General features: G+C 39.2%; 1 protein-coding gene across 2 annotated transcripts in view; it reads right to left on the reverse strand.

Annotated features, from left to right (window-relative positions):
* The window catches only part of USP54 (ubiquitin specific peptidase 54), a 120,669-nt gene extending 109,808 nt beyond the window's left edge, over positions 1 to 10,861 (reverse strand). Inside the window, exon 1 of one of the 2 annotated variants that reach the window (XM_035021667.1) lies at positions 10,816 to 10,861. The gene's annotated coding sequence lies outside the window, so the exon portion shown is untranslated. Of the gene's footprint in view, positions 1 to 10,462; positions 10,731 to 10,815 lie in introns of those variants that run through there. The other variant, XM_035021660.1, reaches the window with a different exon arrangement.
* Positions 10,862 to 14,927: the final 4,066 nt, after the last annotated feature.

Consider the following 14,927-nt stretch of genomic DNA (forward strand, 5'->3'; position numbering starts at 1 on the left):
CTGCTTCTCCCTCTGCTCCTCCCCCCTCTCATGTGCTCTCTCTCTGAAATAAATAAATAAAATCTTTTAAAAAAAAGGAAAGACAACTGTAAGAGTTCCATACTCTGCCCAGTTAAAATTATGGCCAGAATTTTATTCATACAGATTTACTCAAAATAACTTGCAATGTGGAAATTTGTGGTTTAAACATTGGCCAAAACATGAATAGTATAAATGTGTATTCTCAATATCAGTAAATACTCTAAAACTCAGAGGTGTCTAAAACTTACCTTTTTAATTACAAAGTTTCCTACTACAATTCTGTGAAATAACTAGAAGTTTCCTTAGAACTGGTAGGCCCCAAGACTACAATGGCACTGCCTCTCTTTGGGGTTCCCCAAGATTAAAGGAACACATGATGGGAATTCCCAATCCTCACAAATACCTTTCTGGTCTGCAATGACCACGAGTAAAGATAAATAAAGGCTGAAAGAAATGGCACCATACAGCTTTGACTGGGGTCAACGTTCAGGACACGATGCACCACCAAAGGAAATGGATCTGCACAGAGAAACAACAGCTGAACCCAGGTCAGAAATGAGATAATGGCACACATAAGGAGAAAGTTCTGTTTCCATAGATAATGGATTTTTCTACAAACCTGACTATGAAACTACTGTACTGTCTAAAAGATATCTATTCAGAAATTTCTTCTCAGGAGAAAGAAAATTTTTTTCTTCTGGGAATTTCAAGTAAGTCATTGAATGCCTGCTGGCTTTATGTTAAAAATCTACCTTTTATGTCACAGAAAAAAATGAACCTATACACAGGTCAAAATAAGACCAACAAAACTATATTCCACAAGCGTCCAATATAGCCTTATTCTCAACTTCTGTTTTCATTTAAAAACTCAAATGCTATTTGAAAAATGTGCTTTGTAGAACATGTTTCTTGCTTTCAACATAGTACAGGAAGGTACTGCTAAGATAAAGTATTTAAGGAGCACCTGGCTGGCTCAGTCAGTAGAGCATCTGACTATTGATCTCAGGGTCAGGAGTTCAAGCCCCACACTGGGGATAAAGCCTACTTTAAAAAAAAAAAAAAAGTGCTTAAATACTGAAACATGGATTTCAGAAAAGTTCATCATTGCACACCAACAACAGGGCTATTGGCTTTTTTCTCAAAAGCCACTTGTCTGTAAAGAACATTTATATAGCCAAACCTTTGAAAGAAATACGAAAAACTCTGAAAGAGCAACAGAAGATTAAAAACATTTTTGTATATAGTACAATCATATAAATATTTATGTATGTGTCTGATATAAATGAGAATGAGAGAGAGAGTTCACAAATTTACTATATGGCACTGTCCCCAAACAAAAAATTTGGATAACCACTTCTGCAGATGTATTGCCTGGGAGAAAAAGACTGAAAAGTGAACCTCAAAGTTAATTCTACTTTCCCACTAATTCTCATTAAACATAAAAAATGTGTCCATATTTCTCATATCAATAAACCAACTTAAAATTTTAGTGAAGGTAAGATCAGGCTGGTGACTGGCTCAACACTAACCTGGACATTAGAATCCATTTTCAATATTTCTTCTGGGAGCAATACTGTTTTTCTAGCAGGTAAATACTCCTTTTAGCACTTGCTATTATTTTCCCAACCCATACCATTCCTACTCATCCCAATGCTCAGCAATTTCTTTTATGTCTGGAAAATCCCTCAACACTCACAGCTCCCAGAATGTTCTCCTTGTCAGCCTCTGCCTTCCCTTAACTTTTAGTTGATGCCTTTCACCTGTAAGCACATCCAAACCTAAACAGGACAGGGAATTTATCAGAAGCTATCAGCAATGGAAAGGGTCTGGAATGGGGTGGTGTGTTACATGTGTGACCAGCAGTTCATGGATTTTCTCTACCTTCTATATTTGGCCATTTTGATACAACCTTCAAGGCAGACATCTTGGTATTCTCCTCAGTGCTGTCAATGGCACTTTATGCACTGATGGAGATGTTCCATTATCTGCACTATCCAATATAGTAGCCACATGTGAATATATGGCTAGTAAGACAGAGGAAATGAATTCTTATCCTTACTTAATTTTAATAACCACATGTGGCTAGTGGCCTCCATACTGAACAGCAAAGCTAATTCCTGCAGAAACTCAGGCTATTGCTCTGGATGCCAAACCCCTTGGCTAGTGACCAGATACCCAATCAGAATCTTGCCAGCCCTCTCTCCTAGATGTTCCTTGTATGCCCCAGCTTGTTGAGAGGGTCCTACAGTGAATAAATCAATCATTTGGAAACACAAAGTGACTACCTGCCTAATTTTCTATAGTTCCTATCATCTCAACCCTGCTGCTTTGTCACTACTAAATTGAACTCTTTTGAACTTCAGGTTAGTACTATCCTTTAGATATTACCAATTAGATCACTGCTTCTCAGACTTCAAGGTGTATATGAATCACCTCGGGATCTTGTTAAAACATGGATTCTAATTCTATGTTTCTAATATGTTTCTAAGTGGTCCTAACTCTAGGTTCTAGGTTCTCCTAACCCCTAATCTGAATGGATCCATACAACTGACAGTTCAGCAGCAAACATGAATTCAGACCTGTAAGTTATGGCATGCCTTCTCTTTCATCAAATGTTTGCACCATGTAATGGAGCTGTATGGCAGTATGAATTTTTTTTAATGTAAGTTCTGTGTCCAACATGGGGCTTGAATTCATGACCCCAAGATCAAGAGTCATATGCTTTACCAACTGAGTCAGCCAGGCACCCCTGGTAATATCAATTTTGAGCAGTGCATGACATTATTTGATATGGTATACTACAGGTCTGAAAATTAATAATAACTATTTTTGAGTACCTTATTCTACAGAGGAGGATGTGGCTCAATGAGCTAAAGATCACAATGCTAATAACTGACAACTGGAATGGGAGCCAAGGTTTGTTAAATTCCAGTGCCCATAATCTTTCTACTATGCCAACTTCTCTCTCAATGCTAATCTCAAGAATGTTCACATGTCAAGGTTTCTCTTAAGAGAGCTATGAGGGGCTGTTGCCCCTAAAGAATTATTTTTCCCGAAGTATAACAATAATCAAAAAACTAGTTTCTTCTAATTGTATGATTAAATATCAGATATAGATATTATTTACATATTTACATATTCTACTATGGATTTTCAACCTGGTCAATTTTATTCAGCTATCTTCTCCCCAACTTTAAATTTAACTCCGTTAATGCAGATGGCACATCACAATACATAGGATTGAGTTTCTGAATTTTACAATCAAATACCATTTGTACCCAGAAGTGGGCTTTTTTTCCCGTTGTTTTAATTCATAGTTTTATTCACCAGACTTGGTTTAAAGAATTCTAACCCTCTCAGAATTTCCCTAGTGTAAAGATAACTTCAAAGCATTGCAATATCCCATTCTAGTGTTTTACCTACTGATGGTCAAGAGGTTCCCATAAAAACAAAACAACAACAAAAAAAACACTGCAAGCTATATGACAAAAGATTAACACTTTTCTGATAAAGAGCTTTAAAACATGTCAAAGTAAGAAAAAATTGTGTATGCCAAAATGAAAACTGGCAAAGACATCAGCTGGAATATATGACTATCTAGAAAATCCAAAAGAATCAAATGAAAAATCATGATATTTAATAAAAGCATTTAGTAAGGAAATCCAATTCAAGATCAACATAGAAGAATCAATAGCTTTACTATATGTCAGCAATAACCAATTTTTTAAATGCGATAAGGTAAAAGATCCCAATTGCCACAACTTTAAATAACCATAAAATACCTAAAAATTAGACATGTACAAGATCAATATGAAGAGAACTATAAAATTTTCTGAAGGATTTTTTTTAACTTGAATAGGGAGAATATCCTGTTTCTTTTCTTTTTTTTTAAGATTTTATTTATTTATTTGACAGAGAGAGACACAGCGAGAGAGGGAACACAAGCAGGGGGAGTGGGAGAGGGAGAAGCAGGCTTCCTGCGGAGCAGGGAGCCCGATGCGGGGCTCGATCCCAGGACCCTGGGATCATGACCTGAGCTGAAGGCAGACGCTTAACGACTGAGCCACCCAGGCACCCCGAATATCCTGTTTCTAAATGGGAAGTCTCAACATTGTAAAGATATAAATTCTCCCATAAAGTAAATAAACTATCTGTTTCAATTAATGCCAATTACAATCCCAACAGAATTTTTGTTTGTAATGAAACCTGAAAGGCTAATTCTGAAAGAAAAAGTCTCTTCTTACATATAATCTAAGACTGAGAGGGAACTGACCTTCAAACATACTATAAATAACCAGTAATTAAAACTGGGTGGTACTGGGGTGCCTGGCTGGCTCAGTCATTGGAGCATGCAACTCTTGATCTCGGGGTTGTGGGTTCAAACCCCACATTCATTGGGTGTAGAAATTACCTTAAAAAAATCTTTTAAAAAGATGGGACTGGGGCGCCTGGGTGGCTCAGTCGTTAAGCGTCTGCCTTCGGCTCAGGTCATGATCCCAGGGTCCTGGGATCGAGCCCCGCATCGGGCTCCCTGCTCAGCTGGGAGCCTGCTTCTCCCTCTCCTGCTCCCCCTGCTTGTGTTCCCTCTCTAGCTGTCTCTCTCTGTGTCAAATAAATAAATAAAAGATCTTAAAAAAAAAAAAAATCAATAGACACTGTAGATAATGCAACACACTGGAGAAAATTTGTGCTCTATATATTTATAAATACAGATTTGCATCCACATACATATAAAGAGTTCTTGCTAATCAAGAGGTAAAAGAAAAAGCTTCAAAAAGGCAAAGAATAGAATAAGAAATTTCACAGAAGGAAATATAATAGCCAATAAAGAAATTAAAAGATGCTCAAACTCACAAGTAATCTGAAAACTGCAAATTAAAACAAAAATTTTCTGCCCACCATATTGGTAAAAATGTACGAGATTGACAATACCAAGTGTTGACAAGTAGGGAAGGATATAGGTGCTTTCATAAACTGCTGGTGGAATGCATAATAGTACACAGACTATTTAAAGGGCAGATTGGCAGTATCTTTAAAAATATGCATACCTTTCAAGCAACAATTCTAGGCACTACTCTAGCGGTATTCTAGAACATTTACACAAGACACAAGAATAAGAGATGTTCATTTTAATTGGTAAATGTAAAAATCGTGGATAACTTAAATGTCCATCAATAAAAGAATGGTTAAATAAATTACAGGAATTCAAAATGAAATATAATCAGCTGTTAAAAACTGAGTATTGACAGGATGAGATCTCACAGGCACACAGCTAAGTTAAAAAAAAGAGCTGCAGAAAAAATATATTATCGTATAAAAAGCTATAAATAGATACATAAATTATAAATGGCATAGAAAAATCACTGGAAGAAAACCCACCAAAAAGAATATTCTGGAAGGGGATTCTTTGCTTCTAGCCTCTACATAAATTTTTTTAATGTATTATTTTTCCTCTTTAAGTATACAATTCAAATATTTATAAAAATTAGGGCATCTGCTGGCTCAGTTGGTAATAGCATACAACTCTTTATCTCGGGGTTGTATGTTCGAGCTCCATGTTGGGTGTAGAGATTACTTAAAAATAAAAAAAAATCTTAAAAAAAATTTTTTTAGGTGTTTTGGGGCACTTGGCTGGCTCAGTCAGCCGAGCAGGCACCTTTGATCTTGGGGTTGTAAGTTCAAGCCCAACGCTGGATGTAGAGATTACTTAAAAATAAAATCTTAGGGGTGCCTGGGTGACTCAGTCGTTAAGCATCTGCCTTCGGCTCAGGGTCATGATCCTGGGGTCCTGGGATCAAGCCCCGCATCGGGCTCCCTGCTCCGCGGGAAGCCTGCTTCTCCCTCTCCCACTCGCCCTGCTTGTGTTCCCTCTCTCGCTGTGTCTCTCTCTGTCAAATAAATAAATAAAACCTTTAAAAAATAAATAAAATCTTAAAAAAATGTTTTTTAAGTATTTTAAAGAAGACATAAACAGTGAAGTCAAGAAAGAAAAATATGGAAAAATGTTCAACTTCACAGGCAATCAAAGAAATGGAAATTTAAAATGAGATATCACTTTTCACCTATCATGTAAACTTTTTACGTTGCTCAATGTCTATTTATTTTTGCGATGTAAGTGCTGGGAAATTAATACTTTTTCCCACTCCCAACCCTGGAGGAGTGTAAATGAATAGAACCTTCCCAGGGGTATGTGTATCAAAGTAGAAGAAAAGGTCTTCAGGCTCTCCTGTGGAGATTGAGAGTTAAAGAATACTTTTAGACCATTATCCACTTTACACATCATCAACTACTCTTTCAGTTTTCAACCTTTCTGGGATAGAAGTTCCATGTTCTGCCCTCAAGACTCTTCCTCTCATCTCACTCTCTTACTTTAAACCTTTCTTAGAAAAATGTCTCGGGATGCCTGGGTGGCTCAGTCAGTTGAGCATCTGCCTTCGATGCAGGTCATGGTCCCAGGGTCCTGGAATCGAGTCCCGCATCAGGCTCCTTGCTCAGCGGACAGCCTGCTTCTCCCTCTGCCTGCCACTCCCCCTGCTTGTGCTCTCTGTCTCTCTCTCTCTCTGATAAATAAAATCTTTAAAAAGAAAAATGTCTCAGTGCCTCAAAAATAAGTCACATGAAAAACATGGGCACCCAGCCCACTTAGTTAAGATGTTAGAAAACACAGAATGTCATTCACACCCACATGCTATTCTAGCCTATAGATGAAGGACTGCTGCAGAAAGTCAACTCAATGAAAAAACCTCATCTGACTCACCTTCAAATCTGTATGTATGTCTTAAGAATATTATGTATTACAGGGGCACCCAGGTGGCTCAGTTGAACATCTTGGTTTTGGCTCAGGTCATGATCTCAGGGTCCTCGGATTGAGCCCCAGGTTGGGCTCCATGCTCAGCCGGGAGTCAGCTTGAGGATTCTCTCCCTCTGCCCCTCCCCCACTCACTCATGCACCCATTCACACGCACGCTCTCTCTAAAATAAATAAGTAGGGGTGCCTGGGTGGCTCAGTTGGTTTAAGTGACTGCCTTCAGCTCAAGTCATGATTCCGGAGTCCTGGGATCAAGTCCCACATCAGGCTCCCGGCTCAGCGGGAAGCCTGCTTCTCCCTCTGACCCTCTCCCCTCTCATGCTGTCTCTCTCTCTCTCTCTCAAATAAATAAATAAATAAAATCTTTAAATAAATAAATCTTACAGAAAAAAGAATATTATGTATTACAACATAGTTGTATCCCTCCACTTTTTTTTTTTTTAGATTTTATTTATTTATTTGACAGAGAGAAACATAGCGAGAGGGAATACAAGCAGGGGGTGTGGGAGAGGGAGCAGCAGGCTTCCTGAGGAGCAGGGAGCCCGATGCGGGGCTCGATCCCAGGACGCTGGGATCATGACCCGAGCCGAAGGCAGACACTTAACGACTAACCACCCAGGTGCCCCCCTCCACTTTTTTTAAGGCATGTCAACATTTGTTAAAATGGGCCAGTAAGGCAGCTAGACACAAAAAAATGAAACAGTAATATAAGAAACCAAATACAAGAACCTTTTGAATAAACGATCTGAATGCATTTATTCTAAGTAGGAAGTATAAGTACAGTATAAGGGAAACAAGAAATCAGTTTGTACTCTCATCTATCAATAGCCTCCTGAGAACACTGGTTTCCTAAAATTAGCTGAGAGCATCTATAACTCTATGTATAGTAATTATTAAATATAATTTGGCAATGTGGTACAGTAGAAGAAACACTTAATTGGAAATCAGGACGCCTGGGACATTGCAGCTGTGTGACTTTGGCAAGTCACTGAAAAGTTCCTCTAGGCTTTAGTTTCCTTAATATAAAAGGAAATGGATTGGACTCATCCACCTTAAGCATTAAGTCTAGACCTAAGTATCAGCAATGATTGTATTTATCATTCTCACTTAGATTTCTAAAGAAACCATGTACTAAGATATAAAATTTGAATTTCAACCAGAAAATCAGATTTTGGACATTAGAATAGAGTTTAAAAAGTCTGAATGCAAATATATAAATACATGTGATATGTATATACATTTTTTTCAATACAAAAAAAATCCAGCAATATAAAAAAATGTTTGACTAAATCTCTTAAAGTCTGTTGTAATAACATTTGTCCTACTGCATTTGAATATAGATAACTGTTTCCATTATTAAAATGATCACTTTCTAGAAGACTGCAAATGTTAACAATTGCTTGTTATAACTATTTTCCCAAGCATAGCTCTCTGTACAATTATATACAACATGAATATGGCAATTTACTCAATTCTCTGTACAATACAAATATCATATTTAGCGTCATGTTAATATTCAAATTAGTTCCCATATAGAGTGTAAATATGCGAGGGAGAAAAATCTATGAACAAAGACAAAGAGACTGAATTCTGGTTTTCTGGCCAATTCCACCTTCAATCTCTGGCCCCCCAATCCCAAGGTACCCTCCCTACAAAAGAAGGAATCTTGCTTAGTTTTTCCAATCACATATATTTCTATTTCCAATCCCTAATCTGCCATTTACTAGCTCTATAACTTCCTTAATTTTTTAAGCTTCCATTTTCTTGTCTTTAATTGAAAGTACTAGTACCAGCTGAAGAGCAGAGTGTCATAAGGATAAAATGAGATAACATGACTGTCACATTAATAATCACTCAACAAATGTTATTATGCTTACTACTGACTTAAGAATAATAAATAAAGAATAAGAATAAATAAAGTGGTATTTATTTTAAGAGTACAAAAGAAGACTTAAATTATGAACTGACCTGTGAACTTTCTCAAGCTTTCATTATAACTTTTATCTCTTCTGAGAAACGTATGTTCTACTTATGCAGCACAGTTTAGAATTTGCTTAATGTTTTGTAATTTTTTTAAATTATTTCTTCTTTTTTAGTCTTGTCAACTAGGTAAACTCTTGAGGGCCAGAACCTTGTTTCATAAGCTTGGTTTCATATATTGTGCTTATTACATTGTAATTATTTGTTTCTCTGTCACACCTCCCCCCTCCCTAGGTTCTGAGCATTGCAAGGCAGAGAGCAAAGTTTACTTGTGTTTGTATCCTGAAGGCTTAGTAATCACACAAAATAGGTCTCAATAAATGTTTGTTGAATGGGTAAACGAATGAATTAATCTCCCTCCCCCCAGTGCCTAACACAGTACTCTGTATATAATAGGTACTCAGTAAAGCTCCTTAATGGATTCATGCAGAAATCTTTTGGACCCAACCACATAAAGCTGTATCTTGCCTCAGAAAAGCACTTCTACTTTAAAGTTTAGCTCCTAATATTACAAATTAAAAGTTTTAGTCTAACACATATCAAATAAATAGGTTCAATGATTAACCACATTAAGGCTAGTGCCAGAAGGATTTAAAAGCCATTATTCTAATTAATGAATTTGTGAACCTCAACATGGAAAAATCCAGTTACATAATCAAGAGAGGTTATCTCCTGCAAATTTATACCTACAAAAGATAGTGAGAAAAATTATCAGAAAGTTTGTATCTGTAGACTGAAATGGGTAAGTTATTTTTATGCCTGAATTGAAGCCATTGTTTCCACTAGAAATAAGAGTTCAGGAGCAAAGTGGTCCAATCCGTCTCCACAAAATAATCTTGAGACTCAGAAACTAAATATTTTGCCTTCTCCTTGATTTTAACCCCTGAGAGATTCATTTTATTCTCAGATTAGCAGATACTCAAAACTTGTTCTGTCTCCTAAAAAAAAAAAAAAAAAAAAAAAAAACTTCATCCATTTCTTAAAAGGCAAATAACCTGAATATGCACATTTTGGGAACACCAGGTTTTATAGTCAACTAAAACTATCCCTAGTGTTCAGCTTGCTGCTGCTGCAATACAAACACTTTTCTTGGTTTTTAAATTACATCCGTGGAAAGCTTAAGTGTCGTACTGCACATTCTTCTACTGTATCAGCTAAACTAGTTTTACAGTGCATATATAATTTCATAAGTACACCGTAAAGGAATTCTATACTTGAATGAATCTGGGAAGAAACGTGATTTCAGCACACACACCCCTTTTTCCAACTCAATACGCTCCAAAGGAAGCACATCTTAGTTTTTTTCCTCAAGAATTTCTCTCCCGCCCCCACCCCACACTTTACAGCAGCAATCATTCATTATCCCACTCACAATCTCTCCGCAGAAAGAACCTCACCAACTAATACTAGTTCACCAGGACCCTACTTCCACATCACATCGTCCGTGGGGAATTTCCTTGGAAGGGGCGGGTGGTGGTGGAGGTCCCGGACGCCACCATTCCCGCCACGCCATTTATGACCCAGGTCCTGGCGCGCAGTCCTAGACTAGCGTCCGGCGGACCCCAAGGAGCTGCAAGGGGTCCGACACCGGCCCCCCCATCCCCCCAGTGCAAAGCAAACCGGGCCCAACCTCCGTGCTCCCATTCAACATACCCTCCTCTTCGCGATACCCCATTTCTTCCCACTTAGTCCTCGATGTAGTCCGGTCCCTTTATCCAGTTCTGAGTCCGCGTAACCCTCTTCCTGCCAATACACAGACCCTCCACGCTCCGGCCCCTGCCCCTTGAACCCTACTGTACCCGGGTCCCTCCCACTGGACCTCACGGCAGCTCTAGCCCTCCGAGTGCCCTAGTGCAGACCGGCGTCAGGTCCCTGTACCCACTGGACCTAGGTTCTCCCTCACACGTCACACTTGGGCCCATTCCTCCCTACCTAACCCCCCAACCGGGGCTGCCCCCCGCACCCCGTTACCTCCGACCCCGCCCCCCTGAGGGTGTCGCACTCACAGCTCCTGCCGCCGCATCCTTAACCGCCGCGGCTGCTATAGCTACAGGGAGCCAAGGCAACCAGCTCTCGCGACACTTTCCTCAGCAAACGGCGAGAACAGCCGAGAAGAGCTTCTCGCAAGAAAATAAACGAGTAGGCTCGAGAAGGCTAAATATATCTCGCGATAGTAGTGTGTAAAATGGCGGCCGCCAAGCGTTTTAGGGGTGGCCGGGAAGGGTCTGCAGGTGGGTGAGGGCAAGGAAGGATCTGGAGCAGAGTCGGAAAACTGTTGCAGGCAGGACCGGCTGAGCTGGGGGGAGTTACTATAGCGAACCCTATCCTGGAATAACTTTAGGGATGTGGCCTTCTCCAAGTGCCTCACAGAGCAGTGTCGCCTTTAGTTGAAGTTCCGTTTTCCTGGCATTTTCCTTATGCATACGGAGTGGTTAGAGATGGAGCGAGCAAGCCAGAAATTGACCTTACAGTCTCCTCATAACCTTCCTTCAGGAAGTTTTCATCCGTTCTTCTCACACTGGTTTGCAAATGGTATTTGCTTTCCCAGAAATATTTGTTTATTCACGGGTTCCCCACCCCTATCAGTTCGCCAGACCAAAATAGGAAATAAAAGGTTTTTTTAAAAAAATCGAACATAAGCACAGGTGTTTGCCTTGGATGCGGAAAGACGACCTCATTGGTGTATTATTTGAATTTTGCACTTGTTGCTTACCACACTGTGGACACATCTTTAATTCCTGACAACATTTAGTCGTCGGGCTTTCTCTCTGCTCTCAGACAACTGTAAATACAAACTGAGTAGCATCTGGAACAGAAGATGGATTTAAAGAACGTTGGTGAGGCTGGTCCGAAGGTAGTGAATTATCTCAGTTGGCCACAGTTACAGATTGAACTCCTTGTTCTACTCTTTTTTTTTTTTTTTTAAAGATTTTATTTATTTGACAGAGACAAAGCGAGAGAGGGAACACAAGCAGGGGGAGTGGGAGGGGGAGAAGCAGGCTTCCCACTGAGCAGGGAGTCCGATGTGGGGCTCGATCCCAGGACCCTGGGATCATGACCCCAGCGGAAAGCAGACACCCTAGGAATGAGCCACCCAGGCGCCCCTCCTTATTCTACTCTTTCCCCATTCTCACTACTGCACTTGACTTAGAAACAAAACAAGAAAAAACATTGGTGAACAAGGAAGAGTAAAACAGAGAGGAACAAATAAGAGAATAGAAAGAATAAGTGGGAAATTCATATTCTTCCTTCAAAGCCCCTGAATAGTTCTCATAGTCTAAACCAATACTGTCTGGTAGAAATATATTGTGAGTCGCATTATGCGACTTAAAATTTCTAGTGGCCACATTTTCAAAAAGTAAGAAATATGAAATTAATTTTAGTAATTTATTTAACCCAACATATTAAAAATATTTCAACATGTAAACAATATTTTAAATTTTTTTAATATTTTGAAGTTATTGAGATATTTTACTTTTTTCATATTAATTCTTCAAAATCTAGGGTTTATATTTATAGAGCATCTCAATTTGAACTAGGCACATTTCAAGAGCTCACTAACTACATGTGACTAATGATTAGTACTGGAAAGGAAAGCTCTAGACTGGACTAGAGAATACCCTGCCTGGGTAACTTTAGGAGGATGGTATTATGAGCATTGTGTTTTAAGTAGAAGAAATTCTTGAAGTGGCTGATTCAAACGATTGCAGAAGCTAGGCAAGTAACAATAAAAGATGACCTACTGTAAAACAATAGGTAGTAGTGGGGACTAGGACTCATGGGAGAGTACAAGCACCTCTCTAAAGGGTAGCTTCCCTGAGCTCCTGAGTTTTAAAACACTATGATGACTAAAATAAAATAAAATAAAATAAAACAAAACACAATGATGAGAAACAGAAAATGTCTATGAGCAGTATAGACAGCTAGATCTGCTGCTAACATGTGGCCTCTGTGAACTGTGGTATTCAAACATTTTTGAAGAAAAGATTTTTTTAACAGAATAGTGTCCAGGCAAAGACATAGCAAAGCTTGAGGATTCTGCTGGCTGGATCCTGTGCAAGTGTGCACTTTAATACATTAAACCACCATTGAGGAGGGGAATGAGGTAATTGGGTGATGGGCATTAAGGAGGGCACTTGAAGTAATGAGCACTGGATGTTACATGCAACTGATGAGTCATTAAATTCTACCTCTGAAACTAATAGTACAGTATAAATTAAATTGAATTTATTTTTTTTTAAGATTTTATTTATTTATTTGACAGAGAGTGAGAGAGCACAAGCAGGGGAAGCAGCAGGCAGAGGAAGAGGAAGAAGCAGGCTCCCTGCTGAACAGAGAGCCTGATGCGGGGCTCAATCCCAGGACCCTGGGATCATGGATCATGACCTGAGCTGAAGGCAGCCGCTTAACCAACTGAGCCACCCAGGCGCCCCAATTAAATTTAATTTAAATAAATTTTTAAAAGGAAAGAAAAAGAAAACCACCATTTTAACCTCTGATAATAATTTGACTTAGAAGTAGACTTCTCCGGGTGCCTGGGTGGCTCAGTCAGTTAGGCGTCTGCCTTCCACTCACGTCATGATCCCAGGGCCCTGGGATCGATCCCCACATCGGGCCCCCTGCTCAGCGGGGAGCCTGCTTCTCTCTCTCCCTCTGCCTGCTGCTTCCCCTGCTTGTACTTTCTCTCTCTCTCTGTCAAATAAGTAAATAAATAAATAATCTTTAAAAAAAAAAAAAAAGTAGACTTCTCTACTCAGAAGGTAATTTCACAACCAACCTGAGCTCCCTATAAATTAATAAGCTTATGTCATGATTTTTTGTTATATTTAAGATTTCAGACATTCTGAGCTTGGAAAAATTAAGTTTCTAGGTTCCCAGAGCTGTTGACTAGCAGACCTTGGATTTTTTTTTTACCCAAACTGTAAGGATAGGCATTTAATAGTTATTTTATGGTTGACTGTGAAATCTCTATGTCACATGAAAGTTGTTATGTGTCTTTGTACAGCTGATGCCTGACATAATACTTGGTATACAGTAGGCACTTAATAGACATTTGTTAAAGGAATATAGTCCTGGGGGTGGTAGCAAAAAAAATTAAAAAGTAATATAATCCTTAACTTTGGGGAAGGGATCGCAGTTTTTTAAACGTGAGAATCTGATGAAAACTATGAACCCTTATCCAGATCCTGTTGGTGCCCTACCCATATTCCCTCAGCCCACCGCAGAGCTTACTACAGCTTTGGTAGACAGTACAAGTACATACCTTCCTACCTCAGACATCTGAGTATTTCTTTGCCTGGAAGAGCCAGCAGAGTTAACATTCCCAGTAGCAATCTGCAATCAGTGAAAGATAGAATTTGGTGGCTAAATACTACAGTTCCTCACCCTCTTGGTGGGGCAATTCTGAGGTCTGTTCTAAAGGAGTGTTTCTCAAAATTTACTGACAGCTATGAATTGCATGGAGAGATCAAAGACACAGATTCTTGAGTTTGCATTTTAACCAGTCTCTCAAGAAATAATAATGTGGCCAGTCCATGGACCACACGTTAAATAGCATTTTTCTCAGATAGTACCAAATGGGATTCAACTCCAGTTGCCCAAAGCACCTTTACTGGCTTTCTTCTCACTCCCTTAAACTGTTTGGATTTCTGGGATCACCATCCAACCTTCTGGGATTACTTACATCCAAATCTGTCTGAGGGTCTATTTGGGGGGAAATCCAACCTATGGCAACACTCTCCTTAGAAAAATACACACAGAAAAATCCTTAGAAAAAAAATGGGGAATATTAGCCATCAAAAAGAATGAAATCTTGGGCGCCTGGGTGGCTCAGTTGGTTAAGCGACTGCCTTCGGCTTAGGTCATGATCCTGGAGTCCCAGGATCGAGTCCCGCATTGGGCTCCCTGCTCGGCAGGGAGTCTGCTTCTCCCTCTGACCCTCCTCCTTCTCATGCTCTCTGTCTCTCATTCTCTCTCTCTCAAATAAATAAATAAAATCTTTAAAAAAAAAAAAAAGAATGAAATCTTGCCATTTGCAACAACATGGATAGAACTAGAGGGTATTAGGCTAAGTAAAATAAATCAGTCAGAGAAAGACAAATATCATATGATTTGACTC

The sequence above is a fragment of the Mirounga leonina genome, unplaced genomic scaffold, assembly GCF_011800145.1.
Source record: "Mirounga leonina isolate KUSES-001 unplaced genomic scaffold, KU_Mleo_1.0 Mir_114, whole genome shotgun sequence".
Lineage (NCBI taxonomy): Eukaryota > Metazoa > Chordata > Mammalia > Carnivora > Phocidae > Mirounga > Mirounga leonina.